Below are 22,288 nucleotides of genomic sequence, written 5' to 3'. Positions count from 1 at the left end.
GTGATGACGCAACATCTAATACTGAATTTTTTTGAGTGTTTGTGCTTGGGATATGATGTTGCTCTAGGATCAGACTCTTATACAGAGCCGAGTATCCCCAACCTTGAATTGGCATGGCATTTGATAGGAAAGATCCTTAGGATACTCCTTGTCTGAGCTCAGAGGTGTTTTATACAAAGTTAGAGATGTTTTCTTTTTCCTATCATAAAGCTATGAAGTGAATCATGTTATGATAGGCATGCCTGTGAGGTGCCCACTTTTGGCAGAGGGTGCTTGTGTACCCCAGGGAAAGTAATCATTAGGACTTCCATACTGGTTTGAGGCTCCTGGGCTCCAGCCCTGAAGGGTTGTCATGCATGTCAGTATGGAAGAGTCATTCTGGGGCCTGGGGGTCTCTGGCACGTGCTGTGTTTTCCAGATGCTCCTGCAATACTGCAGGAGAAAGAGCCATTAGCATGGATGAGCTATTGTCCCCATGCTGATGTCACCCGATAGCCTGGCATGTTATCATCACTCTTGTAATTGCCAATAACGGTGGAAAGGTAATGGTAGGAAGGGGTAAGGTTTATGTTTTTGAACACGTGTACCCTCTGCTCAGTTCTAAATTAAATCCTTTGACCATGGTAGGTTCCAGTGAACTAGTTCAGGAGGATGAGTGTCTGGAAATGTGTGTAGTTTGCAGGTCACAGATTACAATGATGGTAAGATGCTCTGGAGGGTTACTGCACTTGTTGCCAAAGTAAGTGTGCCCAACATTGAGTGAACTGAAGTGCAAGGAGCAGGACAGGACTATATAGAAAAGAGTTTCCATAGCATCTCATGCTTAAGGCGATGCTGCACACATATCAGTATTATGTTATTGAGACCAGTTGAAACCAAGATACATAAACAAAATTCAAACAATGGCAAAGCAAATAGGTCTGCGTTGGCTGTCAACTTTTTCGCTTTGCTAATGCTGGTTTTGTCTTGTAACGGTCTTATAAAACATTATTGTTGGAGGAACTGCTGGGTCCTTTTCAATATTAAAATAACATTGACTGAAAGCTAATATATATTTCCCGGCTGCCCTGCTGTTTGTGCATTGGAGGAGGAGGCGGAGGAGGCAGAGGAGGGTTTGGTTTAAGTGAACACTTTAAAGATTCGAAGGACCTAGCATCTGTGTCTCCAGTGAAATTCGACAGACATCCCTACTGTAGGCCCATGACCTGGGATGATAGGCATGGTATCAAATGGGGCAGGAACAGACTGCAACATGCACACTACACTATAGTGTCAGCTAAGGCCATGAGTGCCCTTAAGCCCCTTTCTTTGCTGCGCCTGGCCCTCTGTTTGCAAAGTGGCAACAAAGTATAGTAGAGGGGGCGGAGCTTGCCGGCATCAATGGCGGACGCTTGAAAGCGTAGCTCCGCCGCATCACCTGCATAATCCTACAATAATCCTTTTTTCCTCGGCGCTATCTGTCTGGCGAGGACGGCGCCTCACCCCTGAAAGCCATTGACACCCCCGGGGCCATCAGCGGGAGCTGTGCGACACTGGTGAAGGGAGGAATCGGCGTGCTAGAGAGCCATGAAGGAGGGCCTCTGGGCCGCGACCTTGCGTGAACCTGTCCCCGGAGTGCGTGGTGCGACGTGCGGCGCGGGATGCGCCTCAGGCCCGGGTGACGTCGGAAGTCTGTTGCCTGGCTCCCACTATTGAGCTCGGGACTTCGGGGGACACCAGAGGAGATACCCGGGAGCAGCGGGGTGAGGTGTCTGCTGCAGGAAATCGCCTACATTTCATATTAGGCCCACGCGCTATCGAGGTGAGGAGGGCGATCCGCCCGGCACTTGCGCCTGCCGGACTGCGGCATCTGAGGTGGAGGCTGAGCCCGGGGGGACGCGAGATTGCTGTGGGGCCCTAGCGACCCTGGTGGACTGAGTGCAGCATATGGGTCTGGGTGCTGGATCTCGCCGGCGCGGAGCGCTAATGACACGGGGCGGGGGCCTGCGACATACTGGGCCGTGAACATCTCTCCTCCCGGTGGTCGGCTCCCGCCTACTGCAGCACATCTTCCTCCCCCCCTCCTCCACAGGACAACAGCTCGTTACACCCAACAGCCGCGAAGCCGAGGAGAGTGCCTGGCCCTGGGGGGCGCACCCGGGGGCTGCCATACTTAGGCGGAGGCAGCTCTGAGTCGTGGGGAGGCCTCTGAGAAAGCGTCTATTCGGCCTGGTCCAATCTCCTTCCTGACGGGGCGATAGGCTGAGACACGCCGATTGTCCCACAGGGCGGGAAAAAGGAACAGTTCGACTGAATACTGCAGGCCACCCTGTTGAGGACTTGCTGGGGGTGCTGTTCAGGACTGCCCTAGGGAGCCCTCTCTGCGGTGGTCGGTTCGCGACTACCTCCCCAGCTGCAAGGAAGTGGCAGACAAGCAGTGGGACGAGCTGGGAAGCCTGGGTGACCTCACGAAAGCTGTGTCACAACCGACACCGAGACTAGCTCTCCCCAGAGACGGTGCTGCGCGGAGAGGCCCGACAGAACAGCGGCGCTGCAAGATGGGGAAAGGGGATGCGAAGCAGTCTAAACTGCCATTCGAACAGCGGCGCACCAAGACTCTGGATTCAGGAGAACCGGACAACGGGCAGCCTTCTGCTGCGCAAGACAGCTCGATCTACTCCGGTATAAAGGAATTGCTGGTCACAATGGAAAAGGGCCTGCAAGACAGCATGGCGTCGATTGGGACGAAGATTGAGCCCTCACCTACCGGATGGACAGGATGTCGGAAAGGGTCGATAAACACGCGGAGCGCCTCAACATGCCTGAAAGGCGGATTACTGAAGTGGAGGAGGGGCAGATGGAACTTGATAAAGACCGCAAACACATGCCAAAGCTATTACAGGTGATCCAGGACAAGTCAGAGGATTTGGAAGCTCGCTCCAGGAGGTCCAACATTCGGATTACGGGGGTACTGGAGACGACCCAAACGGGCAAGATGGAGCTGTTTGTTGAGAGGCTGCTGACTACTTTGCTGGGGGAAGGCGCATTCTCCAACATGTTTATAGTGGCAAGAGCACACCGCTCTTTGGGCCCCAGACCGCCCCCGGGCGCCTCCCTCAGACCTATAATAGCTAAGCTCCTGAACTATCGAGACAGGGATACGGCACTGAGAGTAGCCAGGGAGAAAGGCCAGCTGCAGTTCGAGGGGTCTAACATATCCCTGTATCCGGACTTCACTGCAAGGGTACAGGAAGAACGGAGATGCTTTGCCCTGTATAAACAACAGATCCGGGATCTCGGATTGGACTACGCGATGCTGTACCTGGCGAAATCAAGGTGGACACTCCCACTTTTTTACAGACCCGAAGGATCTTCAGAAGGTGCTGAAGGCCTGGGCAAAAGAACGGCGGAGCAGCCCTAGGGGACGTCCGGAAAAGCAGGAACCTACCAGTGGGCTGGAAGACCAAGAATGACCACTCGGCGGCCCTGGATTCGCCCTGATAGATTCCGGTCAGTGTCACACTGCTGTGAGGAGGTTGGCGAGCCGCACTGACCGGGGGCCTCTTCGATACGGCGGACCGTGCCGATGGTGCCTCTGCAGCGAACACAGACTCCGAAACATGGTGAGAATGTTCCAAATTACTGTGGCTCACTCGATCCAGTAGACTCTTTGGCTTATTATCTTTTCTTTCAGACTTGTGGGCTAAATGGAATTGTGTGCTTTGGTTATTTCCTCCTACTTCTCTTCGGAATCCAGGACAGGGGGTTTGCGGGGCGGTGGGCGGGTGGTGTTCTGGGCCTCGGCAGAAAATGATATTTTTCATTGCTAGGTATTTGGACATGGATTGCCGTTGAAGGACAAATGAGGGGTGATGGGACGGGGAGCTGGATGGCTGACGTTGTTTAAAGTCAAATGCTACCTGCACTAATTTTGGTAACCTCTGCCCTACCGCTGATGGCACAATGGGTTCCGGCTGGGCCCTATGGAACAGGTTTGGGGGGGGAAGGGAGGAGGGGGGATTTTCTTGCCATGCTAGGCCATGTTGGGGTTGGTCTGCTGTGGGTGGAGGGGGGTGAAGGCACAGTTGCCATTATGAGACAGAGGGAAAGTTGCGGTTGTTATGTTTGGTTTCGATGTACCTTGCATCAAAGACCACAAAGTGCTTGCTACAACCGATTGATTGCCCGTAATTTAGCCTGCCCTACACGTCTGACTACGACTCTAGAACCTGGGCAGCGTCCTCATGGCTGAAGTAGGTGGTGAGCGGGCTGATGAGAGACCCAGAACGATACACGCCCTCACATGGAATGTAAGGGGGCTTAACGATCACAGGAAACTTAGGAAGGTGTTATGCTATCTTAGACGCCACAATGTTGATATTGCACTCCTGCAAGAAACGCACCTCCCACTCACGAGCAATATGCTTCACACTAGGAGTTTAGCGGGGCATATAGCAGTGGCTGGGTTCACCGCACACGCGCGGGGGGTCCTCATCTGGGTAAACCCAAAATCGGGACTTCTGATACAGACCTTGGGTGTCGACTCGGAGGGACGGTATGTCATAGCATCCTGTAAGGGACGGGGGATGGAACTGTTGGTAGTTAACACCTATGGCCCCAATTATGATTCTCCTGATTTCTTTGATTCCCTAGCCAATTAGATAGCCAGACATGACAATCCACACATACTGTGGGGTGGGGACTTTAATTTGACGTTAAACCCTGACATAGACAGATCGTCGGGACCCCCCCGTCGGCCCTCCGCAGCTGCGCAGTCGCTTTCGGCGAAGCTGGTAATGCTGGATATGATTGACGTGTGGTGGAACAGAAATGGTGGGAGGAGCGGTTTCACACACTACTCCGCATTTCACGACATACATACGAGGATAGACTACTGTTTTGTCACAGCGGGAACCAACCGTTCGGTCAGGCAATGCAAGGTGCTCCCGCGCACTCTTTCGGGCCACTCCCCCATTCTGTTAACCTTAGATACCCCAGTAAAGGGATACGCACCGTTTACGTGGCGCTTCTCGCCATACTCCCTGTTGGACCCGATCTTCCACGGTGAGTTGGCGGAGGCGATTGATGTGTTTTTCAAGAAAAATGTGGGGTCGGTGGAGGACTTCCAAATGATATGGGAAGCGTTCAAAGTTTATATTAGAGGTATAGCGATGTCCAAGCACTCCAGTGTTCTGAAGGCTACCAGGGCCACCTTAAGCAGATCTTGAGCTACGATTGCAGGCGCTTGAGGCTAGAAGTCGATCTAACCCGGATGACACTATAGAAGCTGACATTAAGCGCCTACTGGTGGAATACCACGAGGCCGCGGACAGAGAGGTACAGCACTTAGGCAAGTACGCCACAGCCCGCACATACGGAGAGGGAGAGAGGTCAGGCTCTGTCTTAGCAAACATCATTAAAGGCCGGAGAAGAAAGGCGCTGATCTCAGAATTAAGGAACTCGGGTGGAGATAGAGTGTCTGATGAGGCGGAAATTGCAGCAGTCTTCAGAGACTATTATGCGGAGGTATATTCTTCCAAAAGCGGTGACATATCGGCTGAAGTTATGGATTATCTAGAACACATCCAACTCCCGTTCCTCCCAAATTCTGACAGGAAGTTCCTGATGTGCCCTATACAGCCGGACGAAATCAGAGACGCACTAGCCTCCATGAGATCGGGCAGTGCACCAGGCATGGACGGACTCTCAGTCGACTTCTATAAAGCATTTCAGGAACAGCTACTGCCATACATCCACACTCTCCTGGAGGACATAAGTGTGCAAGCCACCATGCCCAGCTCCATGAGAGAGGCGATGATAGTTACCATTCTGATGCCGGGAAAGCCACACGATGACTGTAGCTCATACCGCCCAATTTCGCTGTTAAAAGTTGACACCAAACTATACGCCAAGGTACTAGCGACTAGACTTGCACTTCTGCCCCCTGATTTAGTAGCCCCAGAACAGGCGGGATTCATCCCATCCAGAAACCTGACCTACAATATAAGAACAGTATTGGGTACCGTCCAACACGTAAAGCAGGATACGCCAGCAGTGGCGCTCTTTTTAGACATGGAGAAGGCATTCGACTCCGTCGAATGGCCGTTCCTTCTCCAGGTGTTACGCCGGATGGGACTTGGCGAACCCTTCATCCAAATGATAGGCGCACTATATGACGGCCCCTCGGCTAGGGTTCGTGTGGGCAATGCGATCTCCCGCCCTCTATTCATAGGAAGGGGCACCCGTCAGGGATGCCCTTTATCCCCTCTACTGTATGCGCTCGCTGCAGAGCCTCTCGCCTGTGCGCTAAGAGAGTATCTTAGCCACGAGGGAGTTTGGTTCCCCACATACAAAATAGTTGTATCAATGTATGCGGACGATACGTTTCTATACGCCCATGACCCCGCTAACTCGCTTTCCCCACTCCTGAGAGAGTTGGTTCGGTTCGGTGCACTATCGGGGCTCAAAGTTAACTGGGCAAAATCGGTGGTGTTGCTCCTCACTCCAGGGACTACACGGGTGGAGACGGAGTACCCTGTACAGTGGACGGAAGACCCTATAAGATACTTGGGGATCCAGATACACACAGATCCGGACCTGCTGATCGGGCAGAACTACGGGAGAGCGGTCAGTAAGCTAGAGGACGATATCGAGATCTGGTGCAAACTGCCCCTCACGCTGTTAGGCCGCATAGCCATAATGAAGATGATAGTGCTACTGAGATTTTTGTTCCTTTTTAACGCATTGCCGATCGTGCTCTCTAAGGCCTTCTTTCACCGCCTGACCAGCCTGATGATTAAACTGGCATGGGCAGGGAAGCAGCCGAGAGTCAAGTGGACAACGCTCACCCTCCCGTACAAGTTAGGGGGCTTAGCGGCGCCAGATCTTGAATTATACTACAGGGCGGCCCAAGCGTCTCATCTACATACTTGGGTACATGGCGGTAAGCAAATCCCACATGTCAGGATGGAACGGTTATTCGCCCATCCACTACCACTCCCGGCAATGATCTGCCAACCGCAGGATCGTCGAACGGGAATACTGGATTCCATTTCCTCTACCAATCACGCTTGGCACTCACTCCTGTTTCGCCAGGGAGGGGCGATGATGTATTCGCCGGAGATGCCGATAGAGTGGATGCGCTGGCTCCCGCCCATGGTGGACAAAGCGGTCACACAGGAACTAACAAAATTGGGGCTGAGTAAGGCGGGTGACCTATTCCAAGACGGCACTGCTAAAACCTGGGATCAAACTCGGGGAGATGGAGTTGAACCGCCGTTACTCCAAAGATTCCACTTCCATAGAACTCGGAGTGCCCTCTCCGAACTCCTGGGTCCGGATATGGCGGAACCCCCGGATGTCCCAGAATTATCATACGTGATTACACACAAAGAACCCAAGAAGCTCTTGACAAACCTCTACAGCATAGCTAGATCCCATGGAGGGCATCAGCTTATGAAAGCTCGGCTGGAGTGGCAGAGAGATTTAGGAACCATGCTAGACGACGCGACGTGGCGCTACTGCTGTGAAAACACGAAACGTATTTTCCTAAATGGGAAACATCGGCTCATACATTTTAAATTCCTCCAAAGGGTGTATTGCACCCCAGCGGCTCCACAGATATGGGCTGCGACCGGAGGCCCACTGCGAGCACTGCCGGGCGGCGGACGCCGATTTCTTGCACCTGTCATGGGGATACCCGGGTATACAGACGTTCTGGTGCGAAATATTTGCCGAGATGAGCAGGATACTGGAGGTCGACTTGGACATCGATCCGGGAATAGCACTCATAGGCAACTCAAGGGGGCTCCCAGGGGTGATACGCAGACTCACAGATATGGGGATGCTAATGGCCAGGAGAGTGGTGGCACAGTGCTGGATGCGAGGCCCTCTGCCAACTAAGGCCAGATGGGCTCGAGACATGCTGTACTGTAGCACACAGACGGAGACGTACAGTGAACTACTACCCCCAAAAAGTCGCCCGAAAAACGTCTGGGCATTATACAAGACCTATTTGCAGGGACAGCAACCCGAAGATGCGAGCTCCCCAGACAGCGTTTCCCGCGGGTTGGTGGCAGAACTCATACACGACATAACCAAGAACACTGGCGCAAATGTGGGATGACGGGAGCGGGTCGGAGTGGAATAGCAGGGATGGGAGAAGTGAGGGTAGAGGGGGGAGGACCGAGTGGGAGGTACACCGGAGGGGATTCACTGGGAGAACCATACACCGCACGAAGGCACCTCTAGATGCTGCACTAACACCTAGGAGACGGGCCAGCATACCTTCGGGACCCTCTTACCACCGGCGTTACAGATACTATCAGATATGGGGTTGGGTGTGGGTCGGGCTATTACAGAAGCGGGTAACGTGGTATGAGGCAGGGAACTTTTGTGAGGCTATGGGTACATGCAGGGGGTGGGTAGCGCAATAGGGGAGTTACAGGGTTGTTCTAGAGGGAGAAAAGTAAAAAACGCACAGGAATATTGGACGCTGCCTACAAATAGGAACCATAGTAGATGATGAGAACACAAGATTCACTTCACGCCGCCGGACCCCCGGGTTGTCGGCCGCCTGGCTGTGTACCGTATGATGTAGATTTGAGGTTAATATCTGTGATGCGGCCGGCCCGGAGGGGTTGTAGGCTAGAAGCTGTGTCAATTGAAATTTCCTTTTCTGTGCAATAAAAATTATATAAAAAAAAAAAGTATAGTAGAGACCGGGTGGCTCTCTAAATCCCTCCCATCAAAACAAAGATATATACAGCAGCCTATCAGGTGCACATAAAGTCTTTTAGCCTCAGGCACGGGGCAGGATTTGGGCGAAGGCAGTAATGCTGACCTCTGGAGGACGCTGTAGCCCCACTCTCGTTTGACTGCTGTTCAAGACCTGGTCGGCCCAGGGTGGCTGATGTTTCATGACGAGCCTCTGATGGCAACTCCGGGGTGGTTGAATCACACTCAGAGTCGCTGGCCCTTGAAGGGGTGAATGTGAAGCTACTGTCCACTTCCCTGGTTGACGTTCTCCTCGGGTCCCTGAGCTGGGATCCACGAGGTTCAACCACTTCTTTGAACCAAGAAACATTTCTCACTGCTGTGAGCTGCTCACATCTCACTGTGACAATGGTGACATCACTCTTGACTACCTCCTACACCCCAGGCTCATAGGGGGTTCTGAAATTCCACCATGGGTGTCAATCCTTCATGACGACCCTCTCCCACCTGAAGGACAGGTTATTTTGCTTGCTGATGTCAGCTGGCCTTATCGTTCGCTATCTGCCTTCTTCTCTGTGTCACTTTGACATCTTTCTCAGACGGCTGCCATCCTTGATCAGTCTGGATGCTATCCCAAGGGGGCTCTTGAACAGTAACGCTGCCGGTGCACAGTTGGCCGTGCTATGTTATGTTATGTTATATCAGCTTGTAAAGCGCGCTGCTACCCGAAGGTGTCCTGGCGCTGTGCACTATTTCCTAGGGGGCGTCCAAAACCTGCAACGGACATAGCTAAACTGGGAATAACCAGGTTTTCAGGCCCTTTCTAAACGATAGAAATTCCATAGCGGACCTTAGAAAGAGCGGAAGCTCGTTCCAGGCTGAAATGGCTCTGAAAACAAAGCTCTTCCCGCCCCAGTTCTCCTTTTTTGTCTTTGGGACGGCCGCCCTCTTCGCATCCATTGAGCGCAGTGCTCTTCCTGGAACATACCATTGGATACGTTTTATTAGATCTTCTGGGCCTTTTCCCCTCAGGGCTTTAAAAACCATACAGAGGCCTTTGAATTGGGCCCATTGTCTAACCGGGAGCCAATAAAGTTGACGTAACCTATTTCTAACCGACAAAAACCTCGGGGTGCCTGTGAGCAGCCTGGCCGCCGCATTCTGCACCATCTGTAACCTATTAAGATGTTTCTTGGAGATGGTCAGATACAAGCTGTTACAATAATCCAGGCGAGAGAGGACGAGAACTGATATTACTGTTCTAAAGGTTTCAGCTGTGAGGAGGGGTTTTATTTTCTCAAGTGTTCTCAGTATAATAAAGCTGGTAGATACTGCGCTATTAACCTGATCCCCAAAGGAGAGGGTGTTATCCACAATCACTCCCAGGTTTTTGACCTTCCGAACTGGTGGGGGCGGAGGGCCCGTATCGCTGGGCCACCAAGCTGCAGACCAGAGGTTGGGATTATTCCCAAAGTTAATCACCTCAGTTTTGCTGGCATTCAATTTCAGGCAATTGGCTGCCATCCAGCTGGTTATTGCCACCATACAGTTGTGGCAGCTTGGGGCCTTATAGGCTTCTTTGCCTCTCTGCAAAGATAACACAATCTGAGTGTCATCAGCATATGAGGTTAACAGTAGCCCAAATGATCTTATGATGGCAGCCAATGGTCTTACATAAACATTAAAGAGTGTTGGGCTAAGTGAAAAGCCCTGGGGAACCCCACAGGGAAGAGAGAATGGTTTAGATCTTGCCCCCCCAAGCTCTACCAATAGTACTCTGTTGGGCAAGAAAGATCTTAACAAGTTCCAGGCTTCACCCCCGACCCCCGCCTTCGATAAACGATCCATCAGAATCTCATGATGGACTGTATCGAAGGCGGCCGACAGATCCAGCATGATCAGAATGGCAGAGCCTCCCTGATCCATTGCCTCACGCACCTCCTCCGTAGCTTTAATCAGGGCTGACTCCGTACTGTGACTCGAACGGATCCCATATTGAGAGGGGCACAGAATGTTGTTGTTCTCCAAGAACAGGCTTAGTTGCGTGTTCATGGACTTCTCCAGAGTTTTAGCCGGTAATGGGAGGCGGGAGATGGGCCTGTAGTTGTTGGGATCCCTACGATCTAAATTCTTTTTTTTTCTAAGTGGCAGAATTTAGGCCATTTTCCAGGCAACCGGATAGTGCCCAGCCCCCAATATCTGGTTAAGTAAGGGGTTGAGGGTGTTGGAGGTTATGATTGATGACATTTTCATTGTCGCAGTCGGACATGGGTCATTAGGAGAGCCAGATCTACAGCCCATCAACAAGTTGTTAACCACATTAATCTCTAAAGGGGTTAACTTGTTGAACATAGAAGGGTGGTAGGTTTCATTAGACCTGAATGCCTCCATACTAGTCTCATCCTGATCGTGGCAGAAAGAGGTAAAGATCGCTCCAACTTTATTTAGAAAGAATTTAGCTAGAGAGTCACAGAATTCTGGGCTACTGTGAGTAATAGGTTCAGGGGGAGTAGTAAGATTAGAAACTGTTCTAAACAGTTCCTTCACTGAAGATTTTGCAACAGAAATCTGTTGAGAGAAATATGTTTTTTTGGCTTCCTGAATTGTTTTTTTATAGTCAGTAAGACTATCTTTGTAGGCTTTTTTATTGGTCGGGCTGTAACCATTTCTCCAGAGACGCTCCAGCCTCTTACACTCTGATTTTAGAACCTGTAGATTCTGGGGGAAACAAGGGGCGGAGGGGGAACAACGTCTGGGAGAGCACCATTTGACAGGTGCTAGTTTCTTACAGGCCGAGTCAATCCACCCCTCGAAAGCACTAGTGGCTTTCTCTATGTTGGTAGAACGGTTAGGAATCGTGTCCGACAGCGTTTTATCCAAGCTGGTCCTGTTAATATTTTTCCAGGCTCATGTATCTATCTTCTCCCTGACCTTTGAAGAGAGTAATTTGGTAAGAGGCCGAACACTGGCAAAAACAATTCCAGCATGGTCTGACCAAGGAAGTGGCAATATGGCCCGAACAAAAAGACTGGGGGAGCTAGTGAAGATTCCATCTAAGGTGTGGCCCGCCTTATGTGTCGGGCCTTCTACCCGTTGTGAAAGATCCCCTTCCTCCATTATCTCCAGCAATCTGGCGGTGTCTGGGTCGGAGTAGTCTTCAAGCAAAAAGTTGAAGTTGCCCAAGATGGAAAAAGTTTTGGAGCAGAATCCCTCCTCCAGGAGTGAACCCAACGATTCCAGAAAACCACCCCTGGAGCCTGGGGGTCGGTAGATGAGCATGGCTTTAAACGTATTGTGTGGCGCAAGCCTCACACTAACTGATAATGCCTCACAGTCTACGTTAGAAGCAGCCACAAATGAGGGCATAAGGCTCTTGTGATGGATAACCGCAAGACCCCCTCCTTTCCTTAAAGGTCTGTCAAGCCTATGGCAGAGAAAATCTGGGGGGGAAGCTTTAATAATGTCCGGCCCTGATGAACTGTCAGTCCAGGCCTGTGTGATAAAGGCCATCTTAACATCCTGTTCCTCAATGAGCAGGGAGCACTCAGTGCTGTGTTTAACTAAAGATCTGGTGAGTTTGCAGGTAGGCTCTCAGGAACAAGTGTATGCAGCATTCTGCATCTTCTCTTTGGTCAACCCCCACTTCTGGGCTTCAGGTCAATGACACGCCGGTCTTCATGAGGCTCCACAGAGGTTCCTCCATTGTGGCTATGTTTGGGATGAACTTCCTGTAGTACGTCGCCATCCCCAGGAAGCTACACATTTCTGTAGGGTTTTAGGGTATGGGAACATCTCGTATTGCCTCTGCCTTCTTTGGAAACACCTTGAGTCCTTCCCTGGAGAATACATATCTGAACAAATCAATTGAGTTCTGGTAAAGGGAGCATGTCCTCTTGTGCAGCATGAGGCCACAATCCGCCACCGTAGGAGGGTGACCCTCAGTCGTGTATGATTGTCTTTTAGGCTTTCCTCGTAAATCAGAGTGTCATCACTTAGATTGATCACACCCATCAGTCCTGAGAGGCCTCCTTGATCGCATTCTGGAAGACTTCTGCCATGGAGGAGATGCTAAAACACATCCTCTTGTTGCGCCGGAGACCCAAGTGCATTGAAGAAGTCATGAAGTATCGACTCTCCGTGGCAAGTTCAAGCTGGTGGTATCTGGAATTAATATCCAATTTGGAAAATCACATTGAAAAGCCCATTGAGATCCGCCACTTTGTTGTCCATCTTTAGCGTTAAATGCCTCTCTCTGCGGTTGGCTTGGTTGGGCAGCCTCATGTCTGCACACAGGCGTATCGTGCATGGTTTGTTGAGTTTTAGCTTGATGACAAGGGATGAGACCCATGATGTGGGGCCACACACCCTCTCAATATCTCCCTGCTTTTCCAGCTTCTGCAGCTCCAGCTCGACCACTGGCCTCATATGGAAAGGCACTCGTCTATGTCTTAGGGCAGTGCATTTGATGGAGTCATGTAAAGTTGAGAGGCAGACAATCGAAGAAGTTTTCTCTTGTAGTTTATTACAGGAAAAGCATACAGGTCCTACGGGCCCATAGGATCAGTACAAACTGCACATCAGAGTTCTAATCCCCTGTCCCAAACATTCTAATACAGAAATACATATAATAGAAGCACCAACAAGGTGAATACATTCTAAACCATGAATAGATTAATAGAGGAGCCCACAGATAATAAGCAGAGAATAGAAATGTGAAGCAAAAGAGCACCAGATATCTCCTCCCCCTTTAAAAAAAACCATAATAAAAAAAAATAACAAACTAGTCACAAAGTTTCTTGGGAATTCTTCTTATTCTGCAACTCCTCCATTCATTTTTAACAACAGAATTAGTAAACTCTAACTTTGACTTATCAATGCAATTACTAGTTTTAGCCAAACAAGACACATTCCACCACCGTCCATTGCCAAGTTTGACAGTGTGGCCTTTAATATCAACAATGCAACTAGGTTCTCTGAATTTAGACTTGCCTTTTTGTAAAATCAGAGGATCTTTTACTCAAGCATACTCACCTACCACGAATGTTGTCTCTTTTCCTTTCTTTAACCGCATCGCTGCTGCGGCGATTTTTGCGCTGTGCGGCTTTTTTCATTTTTCCGCGTTACATGACGAGCTCAGCTCGTCATCAGCACACGCCACACGTGGCTGATGACGAGCTGAGCTCGTCATCAGTAGCGAAGGGGTTAGAGAACTGTTCTTTTCATATTTCTCACGATTGACAAGATCACTAGTATATTTAGCCTTTCTAGATTGGAAAGAACCATCACAATCATCATCAAGTGCTTTTTTTTCCAAAATGGATTGAGAGACGAAGAAGCCTTTCTTCCTATCATTAACTCAAAAGCAACCTCATGTCTGCACACAGGCGTATCGTGCATGGTTTGTTGAGTTTTAGCTTGATGACAAGGGATGAGACCCATGATGTGGGGCCACACACCCTCTCAATGTCTCCCTGCTTTTCCAGCTTCTGCAGCTCCAGCTCGACCACTGGCCTCATATGGAAAGGCACTCGTCTATGTCTTAGGGCAGTGCATTTGATGGAGTCATGTAAAGTTGAGAGGCAGACAATCGAAGAAGTTTTCTCTTGTAGTTTATTACAGGAAAAGCATACAGGTCCTACGGGCCCATAGGATCAGTACAAACTGCACATCAGAGTTCTAATCCCCTGTCCCAAACATTCTAATACAGAAATACATATAATAGAAGCACCAACAAGGTGCATACATTCTAAACCATGAATAGATTGTTAGAGGAGCCCACATATAATAAGCAGAGAATAGAAATGTGAAGCAAAAGAGCACCACATATCTCCTCCCCCTTTAAAAAAAACCATAATAAAAAAAATTAACCTACTAGTCACAAAGTTTCTTGGGAATTCTTCTTATTCTGCAACTCCTCCATACATTTTCAACAACAGAATTAGTAAACTCTAACTTTGACTTATCAATGCAATTACTAGTTTTAGCCAAACAAGACACATTCCACCACCGTCAATTGCCAAGTTTGACAGTGTGGCCTTTAATATCAACAATGCAACTAGGTTCTCTGAATTTAGACTTGCCTTTTTGTAAAAGCAGAGGATCTTTTACTCGAACATACTCACCCACCACGAATGTTGTCTCTTTTCTTTTCTTTAAAGAACTGTTCTTTTCATATTTCTCACGACTGACAAGATCACTAGTATATTTAGCCTTTCTAGATTGGAAAGAACCATCACAATCATCACCAAGTGCTTTTTTTTCCAAAATGGATTGAGAGAAGAAGAAGCCTTTCTTCCTATCATTAACTCAAAAGGAACATCACCTGAAACTGAATGGGGAGTGGTTCTATATGCGCAAACCACATCTCTCACAACTGTTTCACAGTCTCCTCTCACTTTGACTGTACTTTGTATGCATTCAACCAGTACCCTGTTGAACCTTTCAACTTTGTGAAACACAAATGGAGCTGCTCCCAGAAAAGTGACCAATGGTGCTCAAAATTGAATTGTAAGTGTTGACATCTCACAAAAAGTGAAGGGCTGATCTCATACACCACCTGGTGTCATGCTTCATCATCGGCAGTCCTCGCCCTCTAAAAACTCGGTTTGATGGAGGGCGGGCATACAACTGACGACAGGAATGCACTTCTAAACTAAATGGGGGCCTGTGAGTAGTGAGTGTGATTTAAAAAACATTACAGTTGTTGCATTAATTTTAATAAGGTGGCAACTGTATGGTATTAAAAAAGTGAACAGTGACCTGGGGAAATTATTGTCCTCCACCGTGGTATATAGGGTCAACATGTTTCTGCCTAGTGTCCCGAAAGGGTACGCGGCATTCTTCAGGACCTGTTCTAATGCGGGCTCCCTCCTTACCAGCCTTGTAATAAGGGAAAACTGGTGGGGTGACCTTAGTGACCCCACTTGTTGAAAGTAACCTATGTGCTCCATGGAAGGAGGAATGGCAGGAAGTCACCTTTAGTCACACTTGTATCAAGGTGCGCCTTCAGCTTTGGCACCTATCTGTGTATGTCTCTCCTCCCTGTCGAACCTTTCAACTTTGCCATTGGATTGTGGATGATAAAGGGGAGTACATAGATGTTTCACCCCTAACTTGGTTAAAAGTTCTTGCATACACGACGAAGTAAACTGTACACCATTATCAGTCAGTAATTTCTCCGGCACCCCTTCTCTGCTAAATACATCTTGCAAAAAAAGAATGACAGATTTGGTGTTGGGCTCAGAAATGCCTCTCACTTCCACACATCTGGATAAGTGATCAATTAGTACAATAAAATATTTCATACAATTGGGTAGAATATGAAAAGGACAAAGAAAATCCACAGCAACTCTTTGCCACACTCTGTCAGGACAAAGAGTAGGTTTGAGAAAAGGGATAGATGTCGTCAAATTCTTATCACTATAAGAGCATTGCACACAATCTCTTACCATGGACTCAACATTGCGATCCATACTGGCCCACCAAAAATCATTCCTAATTCTACGTTGGGTGGCAGTCATGCCCAAATGACCAGAATGAGCCATTTCCATAATTCTAACCTTGAAGTTGTTGAGAGGAATACCTTTATCATGCACTAGTAAGTTACTTTTAATTGAACGTTCATCAGCCACTTTCCAATAAGGTTGTAAATCAGTCATGAAAGACTTTTTTTTGGGCCAACCTTTGACTACATAAACCATAACTTGTTTCAGGATAAAATTGTTGGATACGACATCTTGCCAAACATCCATGTTGGGACATATCACAGTGTCATTTACATTGGCAATGATACATTCTTTAATATCCTCTAGACCTTCAGCATTCAATCAACATTTTCAACAGGAAGTCTGGATAGAAAATCAGCTTTAACATTGTTGCTACCAGCAATATGATGCACACAAAAGTTACATTCTAACAATTTAGTGGCCAACCTAGCAAGTCTAGCTGTAGACTTCTTCATTTCATCAGAATGTGAACCAAAGGTTTATTGTCAGTTCTCAGCCAACATTTCCTTCCCCACACATATGATTTTAATGTATCAACACCCCATACGCAAGCCAGCATTTCCTTTTCATTAACCGAATACCTCAATTCCACATCTTTCATTCTCCTTGAGGCCAAACCTATAGTCACTTCCTCGTTCCCAACCATTTGAGATAAAACAGTGCCCATACCATAGGAACTGGAATCTACTGCAATGAAAGTATCCCTGCCTTCAACATATGCCTGAAGAACTGGAGCAGATAAAATGCACTCCTTGATGAGAACAAACTGTTCTTGACAAGTGGCCGTCCTAATGAAATCGGATCCCTTTTTTAGTAAATTCCTGAAACACTCAGTAAGCGCAGAGAAATTCTTTATGAATTTTGTGTAAAAGTCACACAATCCAAGGAAAGATCGTAACTGATCTTTAGCCACAGGATTTGGTGCATTAACAATGCCTTCTACAAAGCTGGGTTTGGGTTTTCCACCATCCTTGGTGAGAACTTGGCCTAAATATTCAATTCCATTTAGAGCAAAAATACATTTGTCTTCCCTCAACGTTACACCATTGTTTTGGATCGTTTGTAAAACTAGCTCTAGTACTTGGTTGTGTTAATTTTCTGTATCAGTGTGGACAAGAATATTATGTTGAAAGACTACAACATTTGGTAAATTTTTAAACATCTTGCTCATAACTTTCTGAAACACAGAGGTCAGTCCAAGTGGTATTCGACAAAATTAAAATGTACCATCAGGTGTTACAAAAGCTGTTAAATGATGAGATTGTTTATCTAAAACAGCCTGATGGTACACTGACCGCAAATCCAACTTAGAAAACCATTTGGACTGACCCACAGTTGTAATCAAATCATCAATGCAAGGTAAGGTAAAATTCTCCACCCAAATGGCCTTGTTCAGAGATCTTAAATCCACACATAAACGAAGTTCACCAGACTTCTTTTACACCACAAGTCATCAATGTGCTGCCATCACTTGTTGCCCCTTCAACTTGCCCTGGAGCAGTAGTGGAAACTCTTCCACCAGCACATCTGTATGGGACTCTGGTATCTGTTTTGCAACTCAAGATCTTCTGCAGTGTGGCATCGATCCGAGTAGCATGCCTTTCCTGCTTCTGTTACATGAAACTTCGCTCTGGTGGATCTGTTGCCACACTGAACATCCACCTCAATTGTTCTGTGCAGGGGTAGGGGTCTGGTTCCGCCATATTTGCCCGACTGGGTGTTAGCGGAGGATGGGGCATGAATTTCTCAAACTGTTGCGAGTCTATTACATTCACGGACGCACCAGTGTCTGAGGCCCACCACTGGAATGGCTCTCATCAGAACAGTACACATTGGGGGTTGTCTCTTATGGCCAGGTCACTCCACAAAAGAAATCACGAAGACATCATCCTCTTCATCATCCTGTTGAGTGCCTGCTCCCTGGTTGGGAGACACCTCAGTGTCCATGGTGTCTTCTAACGTGAGCTGGCGCAGAGCAGCAGTATTTCTTTTGGAGTGCTCACTACCGGGTTGTGGCCTCCCGCTTCTGCACACCTTCACAAAGTGTTTGGCTTTCCTGCACTTCAAGCATACCTTCCCTTTCACTGGGCACGCACCTGGGATCTTGTGCTCTAGGCCACAGTTTCCACAGCTTCAGCCCGATGACCTTGTGCTCCCTTTCGGCAGCATAGGCCCTGGACGCTTTAGTATCACATTGATTTGTTCTTCCTTCACACTAGGCACCTTCAGTGCAGCTGTGGCAGACGATGACTTTCCCGGGGCTGCCTCCATCTCTTCAGCTCAACTGTTAGATAGCTTGTGTGAGCATGCTAGGATCAAAATCTTGTGCGAGATGCCTGGTTGTCTGAGTATTAGTCACTGAAGCATCACCAACTTGTAGCCTTGAATTTCATTACAAAACAAGGAGGCTACATTATGCAATAATCCCTTTAATGCCACTCACAACAGCCGCTTACATCACAAAGAAATAACAAATAATTAGATGACATCACGCCAACAATATAAGCCATGAGCAGAAGTAGAGCTGCCTCTTTTAAATGCGGCTCACAACGGATAATTAACTCCTCTTCAATCTTTACTGCCTTTTAATCCAGTTTACCTTTTGTATATTGCCTATATTTGACAATGTGCTTATATTTTAATACTGTGATTGTTCTTGAACATGCCTAATTGTTTTATGGAATTATGGCACCTTTTAATCTGAAATTGTGGTGTGACTCGCTTCCCACCCCTCCCTCGATCGCTGTGACTCGCTGCGATCCCCCTCCCCACCCTCCCTCGACTTCCAATCTAGTGAGGTGATTTATTACCTAACTCCACTTACATTCATAATTAAACTACCATTCTAATAATTATTTAATCCATTTAATATTTATTTAATCTATTTAATAATAAGAAATAACCCTCTTATCACATTATATTATTTTACTTACCTGCCATGTCTGATTTAGAATCAGATGACGCTATGGCAAGCTCACCCAATCATAACAGCGATGCCTTCAAATCTTTCCTTCAAAGGGAAATGAGGTCCTGCATGTTAGATACATTGCGTGAGGTCATGTCCAAAAAAAGGTCCCTTCTACTTGACGAAAACACTTCCGACCCGGAAGTTGAACACTCTAAGGCTAATAAAAAAACTAAACATTACCTAAGCACTGATGGAGGTCGCGCTACCTCAAATGAGATGGGAGGTCCAAGCACCTCAAAAGGCATGGGAGGCCCAAGCGCCGCAAAAGGTAAGGTTGCTCCTCGCGGCACGCATGGTTTGAGTGTCCCTAGCGACACGAATTTGGTGGACGCCCTTAGCGGCGCATCTATTGTCAGTGCTCGTGTCGATCCCAGCTCCAAGGAAGACGAATTCTTCAATGATCCCTTCGACAAATTCATCCTGGATCTTGATGAACAAGACACTGATGACATGCAATACCAATAGTGTGGAGTACTCCACGCAGATCCCCACAGCCTCACGCCCAATCGACATCTGGGGCCCATACCGACAGTATATTAGCAAGATTACACGGGACACACACTCCCAGGCTGCTAGCTCTATTGTCCCAGAGGGGGTAGGCTAGGTGGTTTTGGCCGACCCGCCGTGCGCTGCCTATTGAGTTATGCAGGGCCTAGCATCCACACACTACTGGAGTGGGATATGCGTGAGCTGCTGATTTGTGGACTGTATGCTGGTTTGGGCCGGGACGTTTCTCTCCTCAGTTCCTTTACACACCTTGCCCCGGCTGGAGTGGTTGCTTCACTCTAGTCTTTACATTAGTCGTTTTACCTGCCCTTGACTGCCTATGCCTCTGGTTATGCCATCTTGCCAGTCAAATAGATGTGTTACTTGCCGCTCTCTCTGTCACGAAGGCTCACTCATTTTTGTTTTGTTTGAAGAAGGTTATATCTCTTTGTGTCATCTTTCCGAGTGTGCATTATTCCTTCAGATATGGAAAAGTGAAAATAAGATTTTAGACTGTGTTACACTGCTTGTAATATCATTGGTCCAGTTCTCCATTTATTTCCTTTGTATAATGATCATTAACGTTTTCATTGTCAACAATTTACTGTGTACTTGTATGCTTGCATGGACCAATCTGATGCTAATAAAGAGATTTAAAAAAAAACAAGACACTGATGACTGGGACCTTAACACTTTCTCAAAGGCGGATTCCTCCCCCTCGTCGAAGGACGCTATCCTTGACCCTCTTGGTGAGGAAATGTTCTCCCCAAAAAACATCTCACACCCTAACAGTAAAAAGTGGTTCCCTCACGATCACGTAGCCAAATTTGTCACCAAATGACTGAGGAACTCTCTAGAAACAGAATCGCATAACATCATGAGGTCCGAGTGTCCTCGTCCATTCATAGAGGGTAAAGTCTGTCAGACACCTAACCTAGACCCCGACCTAATTAAGTTCTTGTTTAAACTAGCCAAGGATCCAAGAAAAGGCCTAGAAAGGGCCCTTAAAGCCTGTCAAGATCGTCTTCTTGACCTACTAGGCCCCCTTACTAGGATCCTTGACCTTGCTGAGGAATCACATATTTCCAATGCACCGTTGGATATTAACCTAATAAAGGGTTGGAGTCAGAGAGCCATAGTACTCCTTGGAAACGCTAACTCCTCTCTCAATATTGAAAGGAGGAAATCCGTGCTCATTAGAATCAACCCGAAACTCGTGGATCTCGCTGAAAAAGAGCCATCCTGTAAGCCTAATGGCCTCCTCTTCGGAGAGGATATGATCAAAACTCTCGGCAAATATGCCACAACATTTACAGCTTTGGACAAAGCCCAAAACAATATGAAGCGTGTTTTTGGTCAAGCCGGTAGAAGGGGCCGTTCTTCCGGCAGAGGAAATTTCCGGCCCTTCACCTATGGAAGAGGAAGAGGTTAATCTGGTAGAGGCTTCTACCCCTCCAACACCAGGCAGTACTACCCACAGAGAGGAAGAGGTTCACGCGGAAGAGGCTGCCCTGCTCGTGGTGCTTCCAACAACACCACTCAAAGTAAGTGCTTCTCTTACTTCTTCCCCTCCAAAAGTCGGGGCAGGCTCAAACATTTTATCCACGTCTGGGAATCTTTGACACGAGACCCATGGGTTCTCAAAACAGTTCAGGGCTTCAAAATAGACTTCACAGAGATTCCATTCCAATCTACCACTCTCAATCCTCTGGTTCTTTCTTCAGAATATCTAGTAATTGCCAAAGAAGAAGTTTCTTCTATGTTGAAGAAGAGCGCAATAATAGAGGTTCCTTGGTCTCAAAAGAATTTTGTAAGCACCCTTTTCCCAGTCGAAAAAAAGGACAAGGGTTGGCGTCCAGTAATAAATCTTCGGGAGGTAAATAAGTACCTCGTCTATCGTCCTTTCAAGATGGAAGGCATCCATCTGCTCAGGGACCTTCTACTCAAAGGAGATTGGCTAGTCAAATTGGACTTAAAAGATGCCTATTTTACCATACCCATGGCAATAGAACATCAACCCTTTCTCCAATTTATTTGGGACAATCGCCTTTTTCAATTTCAGGCCCTCCCTTTCGGTCTTTCATCCGCCCCTTGGTGTTTCACCAAGATCATGAGAACGAAAGTCTCCGTCCTAAGAGCCAGGGGTATTCGTCTCATCATCTATTTAGACGATATCTTGATAATGTCCCAATCTCACTCACAGATTCTAGAAGATCTGCAAACTTCCATGAACCTCATAGAGAATCTTGGGTTCATTATAAACAGGGAAAAATCCATCCTTTTACCCTCCAAATCTCTGGAGTTCCTTGGCTTCACTGTGGACCCGTTAAGGTGTCTCCTCTTACTCCCCAAAAAGAAGATTACCAAAATTCGGAAGGAGATCAGATTTGTTCTCAAAAATCAGTCTCTCTCCCTCAGGGAGTTGGCCAGACTTCTTGGTCTTCTTTCTTCCTCGATCCAAGCTATTTTCCCTGGCCCCCTGAACTACCGTGCTCTTCAGAGAGTGAAAGCCAAAGCTCTCAGATCCGGACTTTGGTACGGAGACCAAGTTTCTCTGGATGAAGAAGCCAGACTGGAACTTTCTTGGTGGCTGGACAATTTGGACGCCTGGAATGGAAGAGCTATCTTTCGTTCA

The sequence above is a fragment of the Lissotriton vulgaris genome, chromosome 12 (genome assembly GCF_964263255.1).
Source record: "Lissotriton vulgaris chromosome 12, aLisVul1.2, whole genome shotgun sequence".
NCBI classification, from domain to species: domain Eukaryota; kingdom Metazoa; phylum Chordata; class Amphibia; order Caudata; family Salamandridae; genus Lissotriton; species Lissotriton vulgaris.
The sequence above is the reverse complement of the archived record's forward strand: the minus strand, read 5'-3'. Positions refer to the sequence as shown.